General features: G+C 35.0%; 1 pseudogene; it reads right to left on the bottom strand.

Annotated features, from left to right (window-relative positions):
• Positions 1 to 263: 263 nt before the first annotated feature.
• Positions 264 to 4,152, bottom strand: LOC115951791 (annotated as a pseudogene).
• Positions 4,153 to 21,411: the final 17,259 nt, after the last annotated feature.

Genomic DNA, 21,411 nt, shown 5'->3' with positions numbered 1-21,411 from the left:
ATAATAACTTTTTCAAGGGTTTTGACCCTCGAAAAAAAAAATCAACGTTGTTGTAGTAAGTATACTAATTTTATTGGAACATCTTCTTTAATAATGATTTTTATTGTTAGCACAGTTTCTATTACCATGTAGTACGCAATTAATGTGCTAACAAAATATTTTTAGTACAGCTCACGAGCTTTATTAGTTTGATTAGAATACATAAGCAACAATGTAGAAACTATATTATTAGTATGGAGATGGGTATTATCAAAGGTATAGCCTCATTGGATTAAAACACTTGGGCTTAACGTAGCAAAGGCAAGGAATTCAGGATCTTGCTCCAATATAGACATAATGTTTTCATCTAAGGTGCTACTAATGTTTTCATCTTGCTCCAATATAGACATAATGTTTTCATCTTGCTCCAATGAATTTAGGATCTTGCTCCAATTTCCTTTGAAAATTGCGTGTTTATTGCAATGCATTGTTATGTGCTACTAATATGATGTGTTTAATATATTCAGGATAGCGCTGCATCTAAATGAGGAGTCTTCGTGGATATTGAATGGCATTATTTTGTATTAATTTTTGGCTGATCATAAAGGAATATTGTAGACATGAATATTATTTTGATATTATAGACAGGTTGACATGTAGACAGGTCAATCATGCCATTCAAAGATTGACAAGCTTTTTTGTGAACAAAACTTTTTAGTTGAATCTCTTGTATATGTAGACAGCTACATTGATGCTTTAACAACATAGAAGAGTTTAAGAGGATTAAATAGTGAAGCCATGCATTGTTCTCACGGTAAGTTTGACATATATAAATACCGTTTCGTAATTTTTTTTTCTTTATTGTTATTTTAGTATTTTTTGCTGATTCCATTTGTGTGATTTTGTTGGATAAGAATTTTTCCATTATCGCTCATGTTGATCATGGTAAGTCTATGCTTGCTCACAGGCTTTTGGAGCTCACTGGGACCATTAAGAGAGGCCATGGTTAGCCTCAGTACCTTGACAAATTGCAGGTATATCAGTACTTTTAAAAGAATTTTTTTTGTTGTTGTTTAGGAAAAACATGAATTGGGTATTCAATGGAATTTGTATTGCTTTCGAGTGGGCTTGTTTAAGAGTGATGAGTGAAGTTTATACTTGTTAAGTTGTCTAGGAAGAGACATGAATTGGGAATGATATGGAATTTATATTGCTTTTGAGCATACGATGCTTTTCATGGGTTTGTTTCTGAGTGAAGAGTGAAGTATATGCTTGCTAAATTGTTTAGGGAGATACATGAATTGGGTATTCTATGGAATTTGTATTGCTTTTGATGAGTTTGTTTCCGAGTGAAGTTATAGACTCTTCCTAGTTGGTTAGAATTAAAAAAAAAAAAAAGAACAAGATGAGTTTGCTTAGTTGTTTAGGAAGAAACATGAATTGAGTATTCTATGGAATTTGTATTGCTTTTGAGTTTGTGGTGCTTTTGATGAGTTTGTTTCCTAGTGAAGTTCGAGTCTTATTAGTTTATTAGAATGATAAAAGAGAAAAGAAAAGAGTTTGCTAAGTTGTTTAGGAACGTACATATAAACACATAGCCTAATTGTAACATATTAAACAAATTTAGGAAGCTTTTTGAAAGATGCAATGCTTCACTCTCATATATTCATCCTTATTTTTTTTGGTCCAAGCCACTATCATTTCTTAGAAAACTATTGAAAGGATAGAAGCTATATAAGATCGCATTTGGTAGTGCTGAAAAGTTGTCTAACTTCACTAATCTTGTTTTTAAGAGCGTCTCTAGCTGCTGTATATTTTGATCATAGCATTCAATTTTGGAAAATTCAAGGTTTTCTTTATATGAAGTAACTTATGTTCTTCTCAGTTCTCTGCTTGGTTCGAAATAGCTGACTGCTGAGTTTATATTTTTACAGTTCCATATTGGACATACATTGTGTTCTACCTGTAAAACAAGGGTACAAAACTGATGCCCCACTTGTAGACAAGAGCTTGGAGATGGGAAGGCACCCCTAGAAGCATCCAGGATAACCATAGGAAGGTTAGAGACAGTCATGTGCATACCCAATGTTTGAAGTTGAGGTATCTCAAAATCATGTGTTCTTGCTGCATCTTTTTGTGTCAAATGTACACTAAACTTTCCTCCATTTTGTTGTTGTATTGAACTCCATATTCCTTAAAGATTGATAATTTGCCATGGATTTTGAATCAACATTGTGATAGGTTTGAAAAAATTTTGGCTTGTTATTTGTTGCATGCAACAAATAACAAGCTGGAATTTAGTGTGTGACAAGTTTCCTATAGCAGCGTTTGTAGACAAGCATTTGCCATCTAGCCTAGAAAAAAAAAGGGTTATAACTGCATTTTAAAAACGTGGCTATAGGTGATAGCTATAGCCGCATTTTAAAAATGTAGATAAAATATGTCTCCCATGCGGCTAAAACACGTTGGATAGGCGGGTAATGTATAACCTATAGCCGCGGTTTAAAGACCTATAGTCACGTTTATAAAACGCAGCTATAGCTGTCCCCTGTAGTCACTTTTTATAATCATGGCTAGAGTATGTCCTATAGCCGCGTTTCTAAAAACACGGCCATTTGTCCTAACCTATAGTTACGGGTTTTAGGCCACGGTTGAAAACGCGGCTAAAAAAAACGCAGCTATAGGTCGAATTGTCCTATAGCCACGTTTTAAAAACACGGCTATAGGACTTTTTTTTGTAGTGCATGCCTCAATTCCATTGCCAGAGGTGGTATTTTGGAGCACGATGAGATTCCTACTAGAACCACCTTCCCCCATGAGCCCAACCCTAATGGGTTTTCCCCATCCAAATTCGATATCATCAAAACCAAACGTCAACCAACAAGCGAAATAAAAAATTTCTGGGTTTTAAAAACCATTGCTGCCTTCTGGTATAAGTACTTGATCCTAGTTGTAAAACCTTCATGACCTTGTCGAATTATCACATCACTGTCAATTTTCGCCACAGCTTCTCTTAAGGTTGCCACGAAGCTTGATCTCTGTTGACTCTACTGAGTTATAATCATTGGCTACAAATGCATACCAAAAGAGATTACCCATAGAATTATACGACATGTGTGGACTTTTTTTTTGTCGAATGTTTGCCGCTTGGACCAGTATAGATGGCCTTAGAGAACCAGATGTTAATCTAGAAGCAACTCTATCATGTATATATTGCGTGGAGGAAAGTATGCTAACAATGATGCCTCAGAAAAATTAGGAGGTACTAATTTGTTACAAGGCTTGGTTGCAATGGCAGCCTAAGTCTTGAGGAATGCACTTAGGGTTGCTCCATTTGTGATCTTATGTGACGCGCATAAACTGATTACTATTCCACCATAATAAAAAATGTTGACTTGTACAGCTAATTGGGCAACTTCCATTGGTTTTGGTTCTTTGCGAAGTTGACAACAAGGAAGAAAGTGGTTTAAAGACTCCGTTTTAGGATGTTGAAGAAAGTCAAACAGAGAGCAATGGACTCGGGACTCATTAAATGGAATGCCCTCGTTGTAAAAATCAATAAAGAGTTTGTCTTGCATCCTTCCAGAAAATGGGTAGAAGCTATTTAGGGTTTCTAAGAGTGAGTTTTTTAGGTGATCAGTTGAAGAGGTTTGGGGACTCTTAAGCTATGTTTGGAAGTTTGGAGAGAGAGAGGAGAGTAGTGGGGAGGAGAGTAGAGGGGAATGATTATCCTCCATCTTGTTCGGATGTTTTTAAAATTAAGGAAGAAGAGAATAATTAGCCTTTTCATAGTTTGTAATTTTGTTAATATAATAAGGATAAATTTGGTAATTCATTTGATCAAACATTTCTATGCTCTACTCTTTCTCTAAATCTCTCCAATTTGGATGAATTAAAAGTAACGGATTAGAAATAGTTAGAACCCCTCCAAATCCCTCCCCCTCCTCCCTTAAAAAATATCCAAATAAGGTAATTTAACTTACTCTCCCTCCCTCTACTCTACTTCCCTCTACTCCCCCTCCATCCAAACAAGCAAGAGTAAAAGAGGATAAGTGGAATATAGGTTGTAGGAGTGAACTGGTCCAGGACAGAAAGTTTGAAGGGTTTTAGATGGTGAATTGCTAGTGAAGATGGTCTAATGATTTCTCTTGAGATGATATTAATGAAAACCATCTTTTTTTAGACAAAATTTTATCTTTAACAATCCGTGGGTTCTATATATGTTTGCTTTACCTTCACAAAGATAGCTTGGACAAAGATCCTATTCCCTTTTATAGAGACTGAGAGTACATAATTTTTATGCACAAATTGCTAGTGCCTAGTTGTTAAGAACCAAATTGGATAGTAGTATTTTAGCTGGAATAATTATTGGGTTTGGCTTACCTTTGGTACTTTTTTAATTGGTTATATTATTTTATTTTAAATATACAATGACAAGTGATAGTGAGTTTTAATCTTCACCTTTTATTTAGTTAGTAGGCGATGTGGTGGTCTCTCATTAAAACAAAATGAGATTCCAATTAAAAAAATATTGGAGGTAAGCCAAACCCATAATTATTAGTTCATAGTTAGCAATTGGTAGTTGGCACTTAATTTAATGAAATTTGGCGAAAATACATTTTTGGTCCCTATATTTTGGATCAATTCCCATTTTGGTTTATAAATTAATTTTGCTACTAATGTAGTTTCTAAAAAAAGAAAATCAATTATATTTTGGCCCCTGTCGTCAACCCACTAACAAAAAATAATAAAAAATACCACGTCAACATCCATGTTAGCATTTTAATAAATAAATAAAAAGCCACTCGGAAAATTAAAAAACAAATAATGAAATAAATTTTTAAAAAAACCTTAAATCTGTTTTTCTTTTTTTAGTTTAAAAAAAATCTGATTTTTTTTTCTTTTCATTATTAAATTTAAAATAAAAAAATAAAAAAAACCTAAATTGAGTTTTCTACTATTTTCGGCTCAGGTCATTCTCAAACATCTTCTACACTCAAGAGAACTTTGGCGCAACATCTCCTCCAGTTCCAAACCTTTTAACGCCAATGCAGAAATCCTCTTCGATTTCGTCTCTCTCAAGGACCCTCATTTTTAGATTTATCACTAATCTCAATGATTCTCACCTTTTCTCTTTTGGGTTCTTATCAAAAAGATGAATAACGCTTGGATTGGTTTAGAAAAAGCTCCTCAAGGAACTCTCAAGAACAAGATGGATGCTAATGTGATATTTTTATTATTATTTTATTAACTATGTTAGCATCTATGATCTAACATGCCACTTATGCACTATGTTTGCCATGTAGGACTTTTCTCTTAGTGGGTTGATGGCAGAGATCAAAATATAATTAATTTTCTTTTTTTTAGGAACTATATTAGTAACAAAATCAACTTAGGAACTAAAATGAGAATCGACCCAAAATGTAGAAACCAAAATAGTATTTTCACCCTAAAATTTTAGCCGGAATAATTATAACGGGTCGGTGTGGCATGAATAAGGTCCATTTGATTAAAAGGCTTAAAGCCTTTTTGCCGTATAAGGAATCCAAACTCCCCTTGGATTCAAAGATTGTGTGCCGTACGGCACCTGTGCAGTAAGTTCAAGAGTACCTATTAATTAGTAGAATTAATAGAATTTTAGTAGAATTTTAGCTGGAATAATTATTAATTAGTAATTGCCAGTTGCCACTTAATTTAATGGAATTTTAATCGGAGTAACTATTTGTTGAGTTGGTGAGGCTTGAATATGGTCTACGTAATTAAATTTAGGCTTAAAGCCTTGTTGCCTTTAGGAATCCAAACTCCACTTGTATTTAGAGATTGTGTGCCTTACGGTACTTGTGCAGCAAGTGCCAGCCGACCTATGCTAATATAAATATACCATTAGAGTAATGTTTTTATTTTATAGTGGAACTTTTTTTTGTCACATATGAATTGTAATGTTGTTATTTTATAGTGGAACTTTTTTTTTGCCTCCACCTATGAATGTAGCCATTTATCTGTATCACGCAAATTCAGAACTTGTTTTTTTTTTTTTTTTTTTTTTTTCTTTAATTTTGTGTAAACATTTATTTTCACAAGACTTGCCTTGATTTATTTTCACAAGACATGTAGTGATGTGTTTTTTTACAGTTTTTTATATTATTTATAAAATTAATATAAAAAATTTCTTAAAATAGTTTATGAACAAATGTTCTAATGGCACATGTTAACCGGGCTTAATAAAAAATACAATTTATTTCAGTGGAAACATTAACTTTTAAATGTTTTAAGGAATGGCTTGCTCAAGCAACAAGTTTCGAATGACGATTTAATATTATTCTAGGAAATGATACAAAATCCAATATTTAACTCATCCAAATGTAGCATAAATTTGGTTTGCATGCTTTGGTTTGTTGGAGACACATTGTTCAATCAAAAAGTGGATGAGATATGAAATACCAGAATTTTTTTTAGGGAATATAACACTCACTACTCTAAGGAATCAACCTAAAAAATACAGCGAAATAAAACTCATCCCCTATCAAAATCCACAGAGGGACTAGTTTTTAACAAGAAGAAATTCCTTCTTCTCACAAGCCAAAGTCTGAAAATGATACTCGACATTCTGTCTGATTTCTATAAACCAACTTGGAACGTTCCAAGTTGGTTTAATATAAGTTCTAGCATGAAGAATGACAACTTACATTTTCAAGACCAAAACATTTAATTAGACTAAAACGCTTGACCAAATAATCAAAAAACAACTAATAAGACCCATTAACAAGACTTAGAAATCGTAAAATATACTTCAGAGAAAAAAAAAAAAAAAAGCCACAACTATAAGTCTCTCAAAAGACCAAATTTATTGTTTTTCAAGAATATTATGCTGCCAAATTGTTTGTAGTAAAATAGCCATAACGCACCCTAAAAATGTTGAAAAGTAATTAGTAATTATCAAATGGCTCTCTAGTTGTCAAAGAAAGAGGCAATTCAGTCTATATGTGCCACCAAAATGAATGGAAGCAACGTGAAACTTACACCTCAAATGGCTGGGTGTCATTCAATGAGAAATTAAGCAAATTTTAGAGTTTGTTTTCCATAGTATTGCTGAAGCTTGAAACCGATCTAGTACTTCTATAGATAGATGTAGTGAAGCAATGTTATATAGAATTCTAATGAAATGAATTAGTAACAAAGAATTTGAAAAAACCTTTTGTTAATACTGTATTTTGTCCAGTTTCAATAAACGTACTCAAGATTTTGATTTAAGTTTTAAAAAGTAAAAATTATGTTTTGAAATAAGAAATTACACGGAAAAAGTCTATTTATCCCGATTGGACGTTAGATAAATCATTTTAATGCTCCAAGAGTTCAAATTCCAAAATTACTAGTATTTTTAGCCAAAATTGATCAACGTTGACTAACCCTAATTAGGACTAGTTAAAATGTTGACCAAAAATATGACCGTTTGATTGAGATAATTTTTTTTTTCCATCCTAAAGATCATAAGACTTCCTTCAAAATGATATTTATTGGGCCAAAATCAAAATTTAAATTGATGAAATTTAATAAAACATCAAAATTCTAATTAAAAATACTATTTCTTTATTTTTTTGTAAAAATGCTTTTTGGGGGCTTTCTCGTGCAATAAATTATACAAATCCAGCCATAATGGGTGCAAATAACCTAGACCACATTAATTTATGATGGATTATATACTCTACAAAAAAAAGGGCTAAACAATTTCTCCTATGGAGTAGGAAAAATTAATTTTTCAAGAAAAGTGCTACATAATTTTTTGCACTACATCACTTCCCTTTTTAACTCGATATCTCAGCAATTGTATGAGGTTAAAACCTATGGAAGTTAGATATCTGGACCTTTCTAGCAATGTCAAGTTTGAAGAAACTAGAGCTTTGGAAGACCTCTAAACAACAACACAAAAAATAGAATTGGATAGAGGGACAAAACCAAAAACTGAGAAAGGAAAGAATAGAGGAGTTTCTAGAAGGCTAATGAGGTGGTGATAGGTACACACCATAAGTAGGACCCCCTCTTAAGGCTCGTGCTCAGATGGTAGACTTTCGCAATGCATTATATCTCCTCGGCCAAGTACCCCGACTAGTTCTCCTTGGCACAACTATCTCTCCTTGAGAGGGATAGTGCAGATGGAAGGACTCTCCTTAACATAATTATTCATGTTATGGACTTGTTTGGGCCTTTCTTTACTATCTATTGGGCCCTAAGCCTTGGGGCAATGATGTAACGTTATTCTGGGCCGATTAATGCCCACCCACAATATTAATGCCCACCAACATATGCTCTTTACATTATGCCATTTAATTTATGCACTTTAAATATATGTCATTTATTTTTCAAGTCATTTAAATTCATTTTCTTTTAAATTATTGCATTTATTTTCTTGTTTGAAGTTTAGGTTTTCCTTTATATTTGATATGGGTATATGCTATGTGTGAAAGTTTTAACCTTCTTTAACACATAGACATACTACATCTCATGGATCTAAAGGAAAAACCAACCTTGCATCTTGTGAATTATTATTTCATATATAGTGAGTGGAGGCTTGTTCTTGTGGACCACCATTTTTATTTATTTATTATAGATATAAGAATTTAATTAAGGTGGGACTTCCTAGTCTAAGCCTATATCCTAAATCAATATGGTGTGTGGAGGGGGAGAGGATCACCTCCAGTTTAGAAATATGTAGTTTTCTCCCATTTTAAAATGGATGAGTGACACATGGAAATAAAATGATCTAACGGCTGGAAAATAAGTAATTTGTTTTATCAAAAATAGAAGCAAAGCAAACCTTTAGGCTACAGTCATCAGAATCGGAGCAAGAAAAAGGCAGTGACTTGTCGGATTAGGAGCCACAGTCAATGACGACGGCGCGTGGATTGACGGTCAAAGTGCATATTGCGCTTGGAGGTGCGTGATGTCGATGATGGAGGCCGGAGTCTTGGTTTTTGCATATCAGAGGTCAACGAAGAGATCTAAGGCAGTGACAGTCTTGGGTTGAACGATGGATGTGGTGAAGGTAGGGGTGGTTCAGAGATGGTGAAGGGAGAGGTAAGTGAGAAATGATAAATTGTTGGTTTTTTATATATATATTTTTTATCAGTTAGATCATTTTATTTCCATTTGTCCCTTATCCACTTTAAAATGGGAGGAAACTGCAGATTTCTAAACTGAAGGTGATCCTTTCCCATATGGAGGCTTGTCCTTGTGCAACACTATAGCGCCCTGGTTTCTAAAGTGTGATTTGGAAGAAGCTTCAGGGGCTAATGGGTAATTTACTCACAAGATATTTTTTTGGCAAAATTGATAATTAAGATTTTTAACTTAAGTCATCCCCCCCCCCCCTTTTTCTTCTCATTTTCACGTTCATATCTCTCTCTCTCTCCCTCTCTCGTTTTTCTTGTGCTACCAACCTCTCCCTTCCTTTCTCCTAAATCTCTCTCCCTCTTCATCTCTCATGATCAGCCACCACTAGATCATCCCTCTAGCCACCATATACTCTCCATTATTTGTGCCCTTTCCCAACAAAAATCTAAGGTAAAAATCTCCAAGACCCACCTTTTAAGGTCATGGGTATTTATCCTATTTTGTTTTTATTGCTCTTTGATTTTATGGATTTTGTTTTGGAGTTGTTTTATTGAGTTGTTGGGATGTTTAAGACTTTATTTGGAGGCTTTTTGATTTAATGAGTTAAATTGGATGTTTTGTTTGGCAACCATGTGAGTTTGGTTTCTTGAGAAATCATATGGGTTTTTGATTTATGCCAAGGATTGGGATTGATTGGGTTCTTGGCATTTTGGAAAGATTTTGACATATGTGAAAGTTGATGGCATTGACTATGAAATTGTTCAATTGATATGAACATTATGCTTGTTGCATGCCAAGTGTTTGATAAATTGCCTATTTGAGTTATGGGATTGAATTTCTCACTTGTGTTGTGATGATTGTTATATGAGGTTATTGGTTTCATTCCTAGTTTTTAATATGTACTAACACATGTAACTTTGAGGTTAATCAAGTCTTGAAGCTTTTGGCATAGTATTAAAATTATAGTAATTAAATTTCTTTTGGGACTCTAAATCTGTCCCTGACAGATTTGAGTAAGCTGCACTACGTGATATCTTATAAATTATAGAAAAATTATTTTGAGCCAAATTTTTGGTGGTACATACTAGACATATAAGGGCTTCTTCCTATTTAATTTCAAGCTTTTTGGATAGCACTAAGTAGACCAAACAAATTTACTAAAAAGAACTGACCTGTTGCAAATTTAATCGGAAAGTATGATTAGAATGTTGGGTTTTAAGGAATTACTCCAAGCTTTTATTGTGTGGTTTATCTTGTAAGTTCATATGTGCTTTCTTTGACAAGTTTTTTACTTTGGAAAATTTTATCACTGAAAGTTCAAATATGTGTATAAACACCTTTGAACGTTTAAACCCCCAATTTACAAATTAACCAATTCAAGCTATATGTCAAACAACTAGTGTGCGGAAAATGAACATAAGCTATAATATGGAATTGGAAAAACTATCTAAGCCAAATTAAAATCACAACCCAAAGCAGATAATAAAAGGCAAAGATAAAAGGGAAGGAAGATGCAAACACAAAGACAACATGCGATGTGTTATCGAAGAGGAAACTGAAGCCCTCGGCGTAAAACCTCTCTGCTGTCCTCCAAGCGGTAAACAATCCACTAGAAAATGTAGTTGGGATATATGGACAGCAATAGACCCTCCAAGCCTAATCTACCCAGTGCACCTAAGCCCTCCAAGCTTCTTGCTCCAACGAGGTTGCGCCGAACCTTTTTCTTTTCTAGCTTCTCGGATTCCGCTACTAGACCATAGCATCAACCAATGTAGATTGGTTCCTTCCTAAGTGCTTCCCAGAAAACCAAACAGCCCTCTCATAGTGATGAATATGGTGAGAACAAGGTTTTGGTAAAATGCGTCTCAAGGATTTAACAATGGAGAGGAAGAGAGTTGAGGAATTTGAAGAGACTCTAATGTATAGATTGTAGGTAAATCAATCTTGTTTTTCTTTGGGGTTTCTCTCTCAAAATTCTCTCTGGAAGCTCTTTTTCATTTGTGGGTATAAGGGGTATTTATAATGGGGAGAGAGGAGAATGTGAAACGACAGGATTTACAAAATAGGGGTGGCTCGCGGCTTGGTCTCGCGACTTGACTGAGTCGCGAGATCCAGTCGCGAGATAACCGCATGGCCAGTTGTACTGTTTGTCCTGTAGTGCTCTATCTAGCATGACTATTCACCTTCTGGCACGCTTGGCATGTGTGCTACGTCTGGTGACTTGAATCCGCGAGCCACCCGCAAGAACAAGCCGCAAGTCTCTATTTTCTTGCACACTCTTGAGCAATCAACACTCTATCTCACTCACTACCTTTACAACAAACCCACCTAAATACAGGGTTACTAAATGTTGAAATACAAGCAAATTGGCACGGAATAAAGTCAATAAAATGGTTGATTAAATTCAACCTTACAATCTCTCCCTGTGGCTATTCCATGACAAAACTCTAAAACAGACTCTAGACTTAACATGTGAGTTGGGAACAGTTGAACAAAACTCACTCACACCTAACTCTAGAAGTTGTGAAGCACTTGAATCATAAGAACATGAAACTCCTAAAACACAACAATACATCATGATCATTGTATGCAGAAAAGCATGAAATGCATATGAAACAAGCTTAAGATGATCAAGTAAAGATGAGGAGAAGTTTCAATACATGGCTTGATCAACCAAGTAATCATCACAAGGTAGTGATCACAGTGCTCATTCACACTTGGAATGAACACTTGAACATACAAGTTAACAAGAACAAAGCAAGATACTTGTATGCCCAACACTCAACCAATGCATAATACACTAAGTATATGCATCTAGGAACAATCCTACAAGGGCATAAGAGTGACAGTACTTAAAAAAAAATGCAAGACATTTAGATAGAAGTATTGATTTAAACAAAGCATAAAAGACTGCATTAAGCAAGGTACAAACCATAAAGCCTACAAATATGCATAAAAACATAACCCTAAAAGCTTACATAAGCAACATGGGTACAAACACAAAATATACTGAATACCATCAACAATGTATATAAAAGATTAAACAAAGTTCAAGTTATGAGTTAGAAACAAATATACACCAAAACCACAGTGAATCAACCCCATAAAAAAAAACACTAAATATCCAAAAAAATATAACCACAGATAGATAATGTCTGATTTTGACTGCTCCCCCTCAACATATTACTCCCCCTTAAGAGCTGCTTTTCTACTTCTCATCAACAAAAATCTCCCCATTTTTGACCGGAATGGCCAAAGGATCACTGTCCATGCTGGATGGTGAAGCTGTCAAGTTTTGCAGACAGAATATCAATCTGGTCCTGCATGGCTGCCATCCTCTCAGAGTGCTCAGTCTGGACCCCTCTGATTCCATCAAGTCGTTCCAGAATGACTTGAAGTGCATCTGGAGGTGTATTTGAAGAAGTTAATGCTCTAGTCCTTTCGCCACTCCTCCTGGGTGTTGAGGTTGATGCATGCCCTGCTGCCTCTGCCTCAGTCTCCATTGGGACACCCTCTCCTTCATCACCTTCATCTTTTTCACCTGGAAGCTGAATACTTATCCTTTTGAAGGTTAGCTTGTTAATTGCAGAGGGTGTGGACATGGGACTGATGTCTCGAGGGATTGGAACACCCTTCTTTCTAAAGATCCTCATCAGCAGACTAGTGAAGATCAGTTTAGGTCTAGAAGCGCTTCTAGTCTCATCCACAATAGTGTCATATATGTGGGAACTGATGTCAATGAATGTCTTTTCTTTGAGATCCATCAGAAAAATTACTCTTGCACAGTTGGTTGTAGTCAACTTCCTTATGGGATGTAGGTTAAACATCATGATTATAGTGAGACACCTCATGTCTACTGGAAAAGCTGTGGTATTCAGACATTTCCCTTCTCTCTGTCCACCTATCCTCTGTTGAACAGTTTCAATAGACACAATCCTATCTTTGTAATTGACAAACTCCTGATCTTCTAATCCTTCAAGACCTAACACATCATCAATGTCATGTGCATCCAAAGTGAACTCTTTACCTCTAACCCAGCAGCTTAGATCATCCTCCCTTATCACAGCATTAGAATGAAACTCCCTAATTAGGGGTACACACAACTGGGAGATCACACAGAAGCTTATCTCATCCTCTCCCTTTAAAGCAGCTGGGGATAAAAGTGTCCCTTAAATCCTCCAAATCCACAAATCTTTCTTGAATAATTCCTGCTTTTAAGAAGAAGTCCTTGTATCTCTCAAAGTGAGAAACAGACCTAAACAAGTTAGGGTCCATTTTCATTCTCTTATCTGCCTTCTTTGCAGGTGTTTTCTTCTTTGGGGATGAAGGTGCCATCTGTGAGCAATCAGAAAAGGCCACAACAACATAGAACAATACATGTGTAGAACTAATCAGTACTATGTAATTAACAAAAAAATTGCAGCCACACAAATGAACTTAAACACTTAAACCTTATGCTACTTAAATCAACCACACGGATGGACAAGCCTAAAAGAGGATACATAAGTTCAATAGGTAAAATGCAGGGTAGTATTAAAGCAGCAGAGATTGAAAACATCCTAAAGACAGATATAGGTCAATGAGACATACATTATGATGAGAATGACATGGCTCAGAGAACAAAAGACAGATTCACACAATAGAGGAACAGGCACATTCAACATAGTACACCATACATCCAAAATAGGAACATTATGAATCAACATATCAACATAAGATCAAACAAGATGAGTAACCAATTAACAAACCCTAGTTAAGCATATAATGAAGAACAAAACCCAACAACTAAATTAAGCTCAAACTAAATCAATAGCTTCCACAGGCTAAGCATGGACAAAGAGTAACTGCCGAAACAAAAACCCATCTCAAAAACATAAACAAATGCTAATAATTTAGAGGGAAAAACACAAAATCAAGTAAAATAGAGTTCAAGAAAGAAAACCTATACCTGTTACTTGAAGATTTTGAGAAGAAATGAAGTACCAAAGGAGTTTGAAAATGGGTACACGGAGTGTTTGGGAAGGAGACAGTTGAGAAAGAAAATGAATAGTCACAAAAGTTCGAGAGAAAACTGAAAAAAATTTAAAAACTGCCCCTATTTTTGCCAAACACGCGTTTTTCGCGACTTAAGTGAATCGCCAACAAGTCGCCAGGTCAAGCCGCCAAAACACTCAAAGACAGAATTTTGAAAAAAATTTCTAAGTGTTTTTCGCGACTGGAAGGTCTACCCGTGAGATAGTTGCGAGCTGAGCCGTGAAAATCTCTGAGTAACCCTCGCGACTAGACCTTCCACTCGTGAACAAGTCGCCAAAATTGACCCGCGAACTCGTGACTGAGGCCCGCGACTTGACTTACCCGCGACTGAGTCGCCAAAACAGGGCAAAAATGAATTTTTGAAATTTTCAGATTTTTCTAACAAAATACTTTCCAAAAACACTTAAAACACTCAAAAATCTTTTTGTGCTTGAATCAACAAAGATTGAGCATGTGAAAACACATTTCATCAAGTACAATCACACAAATGAATATGGTATTTATTGAACATAGACTTGTGTGTTGTGTGTGGATATCAACAATGAGATAGTCCTTAGTCTAATGTGAAGTTTCAACGATCAATTCAACCAAGGCATACACAATTAGCACTAGATCATGTGATCCATCTTAATTATAGAAGTATGCATATATGACCTCCCACAAAGCTTGATAACATAACTTGGAGCTTTACATTTGACTCTACTTTCAATCATAACATTCGATCTTTTTGATCCTTTCAAGACGATCACTCTCATTGTGAAAGTGATGATAGATATTTCACCTTGATGAGATAGCCTTTAGTTTTTTGAATAAATTTTCACTTTAATTTTTGGTCGCTTTCCCTTTTTCCTAGTCAAATACTAGTATGTGCGACAGGTTTTTGCAGCTCAATATCTCTTTTCATTTGGAGATTTACATTTGGTGAGCTCTTTTTAGCAAAAAAATAAAGAGTGGGAAGATATATAGACACAAGTCTATGCATATCTCAAGATCATAATAACCATTCACTAATCATTTATGACAAGTTTGAAGATCTATTTACAACAATCACATAAATTTCAAGATTTCTCCCACAGTGATAAGAGTGTAAAGAAACAAGCTATGCTCGAAAATGCACAAAGCCATTAGCACAAAGGTACAAGGCAAAATAAGTTTTGAGACAAAAACTCAACAATGTCAATCAAACTTTTTGATTTTCTAATTTTTATGTGATTTTTGGATTTTTGATACAGGAAGAAAAAAATTGATCAAAAACAAAAACAAAAACAAAAAATATGCACAAATAGACAAACAAACAACCATCAACATAAACAACAAGCAATCAATCAAACATCATCACAAAGCATAGGAAGTATTAATATATGGACATGTTGTAATACTTATACATGAGTACCCTTTTTCACCCACACGTCACTTGTGTTTGGGGTGATTTCCTTATAGGATTGGGTATGGGAGTTAGGGCTTTCAAACCTTCGCGTGAAGCTTTCCAAGCAGTTGGTGAATGCACCAATCATCTTCATCACGTTCATCGTTCTGGGATCACCATTTTGATCTCTCGATGATTCTACTGGCCAATTTCTTCTATCATTTTTGGGTCCTCGTGACCTTTGAGGAGTTGCACTATTCTTTGCTCTCAGCTTTTGACAGTTTCGAGTATATCCTTGAAGTCTGTAATGATGACACACATAATTTGATTTAGGACCTCTTTGTGGTCGTAGACGAGACTTGGTTCGAGATTCAGACCTGCCCACAGATTGATTACGGGAATTCAACAACCGTTTATTCCCCCACATTTCTCTTCTCCTCTATCTTGAGCTTCTCAATAGTAGGACCAACATCAGCTGATTCTTTGGCCTTTATAAACTTCACTTCTTTAGTTATATTTTCAGATGAGTTACTTCCTCCAGCATATCCCAACCCGGATTTGTCTAAAAAGCTCTTTTGAGATGAAATAACATCATCTAGCTTCTTGGTAGTAACCCTCTCTATTTTAGCATTTGTTTGCACAATCTCTTACTCAAGAAATCTCACTTTTGTGTAAGCTTCTGACAGCTCACCATTCCGTGTTTCTATCTCACATTTGGCCTCCCTATATCGGATTAGGAGACTTTTATAATCCTCATTTGCCTTCTTCATTTTTCTTACAACTGCCTTAGCCACCCTTGTGTACTCACCCGACTTCTTCAAGAATGAGTTATAATTCTCTTAAAGGTTGGCTGTGCTTTCATCTTCTTCAATATCTGATTCTTCAACAGTTCCCAGTGATTCTTCATCACTGTGTTCTCCAAGGTCTCGTACAAGCAGATTCAATTCGTCTGAAGACTCAACATGGGCAATAGTCATAAAATCTGAATAGTTCCCCTCTCCATCATAGCTTTCTTCAAATTCTGAGTCAGATGACTCCGAGTCACTCAATGTCGTGGCATACACTTTGCCTTTCAATTTTAAATAATTCTGACATTCTTTCTTAAAGTGTCCATATCCGTTACATTCGAAACAAGTGACACCTTGTGTAGATTGGGATTCTTTTCCATCTTTCTTTTTGAATTCCTTTTTCTCCCATCCTGAACTTTGAAATTTTCCTTTATCACCAAATTTGCCATTATTTTTGAATTTCAAGAATTTTCTGAAATTTTTTACAAGGTATGCAACATCTTTGTCAACCACATCTTCTCCCGATGAGTCATGATCTTCCAACTTCTCATTAATGGTCTTAAGAGTAAGAGATTTACTCTTCCGTTGATTAGACAACGACATCTCATAAGTTTGAAGAGAATCAACCAGCTCCTGGACTTTGATGTCATCAAGGTCCTTGCTCTCTTTAATCGCTGTCACTTTAGCATGAAAACTTTCCGGCAATGATCGAAGAATCTTCCTTACAATCTTAGAATCCTCTGTTTTCTCTCCCAAATTGAACTTGCTTACAATCACCTCATTCAGCTTGCTATAGAAAGAGTCAAAGGACTTATCCTCACTCATTTTTAACTCCTCAAACCTAGTGGTTAGCATTTGCAGCTTGGTGTCTTTTACCTTCTTCGTGCCTTCGTAAGTGGTCTCCAATATCTCCCATGCTTCTTTAACAACGGTAATGTGAGAGATCCTGTGAAATTCATCTGGAGACACACCACAGAAAATAGCATTGAGTGCTTTACTGTTAGCATTAGATGCAGCAAGTGCTGCCTTATCCCATTTGGATTTGGCTTCCTCAGGCCTGGTCCAACCTATCTCAACAGCATCCCAAACAGATTCATCAATAGAACACAGAAACGCTCTCATGCGAACCTTCCAAAAAGCATAATTACTACCATCAAAATATGGAGGTGCATTTAGGGATTGAGACCGATCCATCTCAAAAGGGAGTCAAGGATCACACAATAGTAATGAAACCACTAGGAGTGTACTCGCTCTGATACCAATTGAAAGTTCAAATATGTGTATAAACACCTTTGAACGTTTAGACCCCCAATTTACAAATTAACCAATTCAAGTTATATGTCAAACAAATAATGTGTGGAAAATGGACATAAGCTATAATATGGAATTGGAAAAACTATCTAAGCCAAATTAAAATCACAACCCAAAGCAGATAATAAAAGGCAAAGATAAAAGGGAAGGAAGATGCAAACACAAAAACAACATGCGATGTGTTATCGAAGAGGAAACCAAAGCCCTCGGTGTAAAACCTCTCCGCCGCCCTCCAAGCGGTAAACAATCCACTAGAAAATGTAGTTGGGATACATGGACAGCAATAGACCCTCCAAGCCTAATCTATCCAATTCACCTAATCCCTCTAAGCTTCTTACTCCAAGGAGGTTGCGCCGAACCTTTTTCTTTTCTAATTTCCCGGATTCTGCTACTAGACCATAGCATCAACCAATGTAGATTGGTTCCTTCCTAACTGCTTCCCAGAAAACCAAACAACTCTCTCATAATGATGAATATGGTGAGAACAAGGTTTTGGTAAAATGCCTCTCAAGGATTTGACAATAGAGAGGAAGAGATTTGAGGAATTTGAAGAGACTCTAATGTATAGATTGTAGGTGAATCAATCTTGTTTTTCTTTAGGGTTTCTCTCTCAAAATTCTCCCTGGAAGCTCTCTTTCATTTGTGGGTATAAGGGGTATTTATACTGGGTGAGAGGAGAATGTGAAACGTCAGGATTTACAAAACAGGGGTGGCTCGCAGCTTGGCCTCACAACTTGACTGAGTCGCAAGATCCAGTCGCGAGATAACCGTATGGCCAGTTGTACTGTTTTGTCCTGTAGTGCTCCAGCTAGCATGACTGTTCACCTTTTGGCACGCTTGGCACGTGTGCTGCGTTTGGCAACTTGAAGTCACGAGCCACCTGCGAGAACAAGCCGCAAGTCTCTGTTTTCTTACACACTCTTGAGCAATCAACACTCTATCTCACTCACTACCCTTACAACAAACCCACCTAAATACAGGGTTACTAAATGCTGAAATACAAGCAAATTTGGCACGGAATAAAGCCAATAAAATGGTTGATTAAATTCAACCTTACAATCATGGTTTGGTAGTGACATGCTTTGTATCAAGTTGGTAAATACACATTATTTGTAGTAGGGAAATTAAAGGTTTTGGTTGTGTCATAGCCCTGTGAGCTTCTTGTATGCTTGTTTGGTTCCCATTTAGGTTGGGGTACTTGTCTTGGGACGGTCAAGTTAGGCTTTAGGGCATTAGGTTTGATTTTGAGGGGATCCTTTCTTATTTATGGAGGCAAATTTAATAGTGTAATTTTTAGTAGACCTTGTTATTAATAGGCTTGATACTTGTGTTTCTAGGTTCCAAGGTACTTGGTGATGGATTAGTAACTTGATTGGTTGAATGCAATGCCCAGTTAAGGTAAATTTGGATTGGACTTCTGAGGTAAGTGACTTCTTAATGAGATTCTTAAAAAGAAATCATTATTGCACTAAAGTATTTTATGGTTAAACCCATTTTGGAGCATTATTCATGGTTTTCCTAAAATGCACTGTGTGTACTATTATTGTTAATCATTTATGTAAAACGCATAAAGCATTCAAAGTGCGTTATATTTCTTATTACATATGGGGAAATGCATGGTTTGTTAGTACGAAAAAGACTAGTATCTTTGATTAAATTCTTGAGAATGGATTTTATGGATAATTGGAAAAGTTGATACAAAATCTTCTTGACAAGGAATAAGTTTGAAGGCTTTGAGAACCTTGTGATATTTTTTGATATTAAAAGGTTTTGTAAAATTACTTGGAAATTAACTGTGTTTTGATTTCATGTAAACTGTGAGCTCTTTATATTTTACCTTTATGCTGTGACTTGTGATTACCTAGCTAAATACTATAGTATGTGTAACATTGGTATTTTAGCACGTCTTTGTAATTATTATTTAGTTCAGGCTGGTTTTGTTTGTGTGTCGGCTATGAGTTCTGTTTTTGTGATGGCAGATGAATTTTATCTTTGTGATGGCATTATCATGTGGCCATGGGTTGGATTTTCTAGTTTTGGAATGGTGTTTTATAATTGCTTACAGTATGTACATTATGTAGTTTCAGGTTGGAATATTTTGAAAAATTATACTTATGTAGTTTCATGTTGAGATATTTCGAAAAAGCTTTTTGCTATTCTGTTTCAAGCATTCTTGTCATGTTATTACTAATATTGATTTTTCATAAATCAAATGGAAATTCCCAAAGTATAACATGTTTTGAACAATGCTCATTATCATGAGACTTGCATTCCCCCCCCCCCCCCCCAAATTAATTATGCTACTTATTGGGTTTTAGCTCATTTCACTCTTTCACAATCTTACAGATTAATTAGCTACATCTTAGGAATAGAGTTTCTTTATGTTGGTGGTGATTGGAGTTTTACACTGAACTGGGAGACTTACATTATTAAGAGTTGGTGATTCAATCTAGTTGTTTTTTATGGAAGCAATAGTTCGAGATTTGTTAGCCAAGAATTTTATTGGGGTTGCATATTTTGAGAACATTGGAGTTTTATGTTAAATCATTTGGTGTTTAGAATATTCATGTAAATTTTGGAGGCACATGATTTGTAGTTCGTATTGTTTGTATAAATGTTATAGAGCTCTGACTTCTATTGTGGAGAGATCAATATGTTTATTTATTTATCATATGAAAAGAGAAAAAAAAAATCCCCCACAATTTCTCTTGAAGGCTTGATTTCTCATGTTTTGAACTCTTTTAGGTTTGGGGCGTGACAACCACTATATTTATTTCCCACAAGTATAAATGTTTACACAAGGAAAATTTATATTCCTCTATGCCTTTAAATGTATGTCCTACCTTTAATTTATATCTTTATATTCCTTTACTGCTTTAAGTCTTTAATTTATGCCTTTATATTAAGTTTTATTTATTCGCCTTGTTAGCTTCTCATGGGTGCAAAGGTTCAAAGGCCCTAGCTTTCTAACTAGCACCATGAACTTTATTTTTAATTTTTTTTTAGAGAATTTTAATTTATGGCGTTCGCTCTTAATGATAGCATTTTACCATCAAATGAAAACAAAAATTAGTTTTTAGTGTAGGTGAAAATTGAACCCCAAATCTTTTATTTAACTATTAAAGATTTTACCAGTTGAGCTAACCAGAACCTACCAACTAGCACCATGAACCTTAAACCACCATACAATGAGAAACTTGATTAATTTAAGTAAACCTTTAGAAAAATGTGTTGTTGAAAAGATTTTTTTTTTTTTTTTTTTTTTTTAAAAGGCTCTAATGGCCATCCCTTTTCAAAATAAGACTTTTTATGTAAAAAAAAAATGCAAACTTTTTAAGTTTATCCTTCCACCGCGAGCATTTTTAAATCTTCAAAAAATGTTATTTTCAAACTTTTTTTTTTCAAGCCAAGTCTTAAGAAGTTAAAATAGAACCTTTTTCTTTAAAAGATGAACAAAACTTATGGTTTTTCACTTCCAAAACTATCAATTTTTTTTTTTTACTAAAACCATGTAAACCATTTTATTAAAATAAAACTCTATCTATTAATAACCTTGATGATAATCTTGAATATGGTTTAAAATGCATAGAAACCTCTTTTTCTTGATATAAATTGCTCTCTCCTCATGTTTTCCCATTAAAAATAAATAATTAAAAAAAAGGCCTTTCCATAAAAATTAAAGAGAGAAGCATTTTTTCAAAACTCTTATCCCAAAATTTTAGAGCCTTTGTTTTAAAAATAAGTATTTTCCCAAAGAGTAATGAGGCTTTCCAAAGGAAAATACTCATTTTTCAAATTTAAATAAATGGTGTTTTCTATCTTTTG

Source organism: Quercus lobata, chromosome 7, assembly GCF_001633185.2.
Source record: "Quercus lobata isolate SW786 chromosome 7, ValleyOak3.0 Primary Assembly, whole genome shotgun sequence".
In the NCBI taxonomy this organism is placed as follows: domain Eukaryota; kingdom Viridiplantae; phylum Streptophyta; class Magnoliopsida; order Fagales; family Fagaceae; genus Quercus; species Quercus lobata.
Note: the sequence above shows the minus strand (reverse complement) of the source record. Positions and strands in the feature narration are given on the sequence as shown.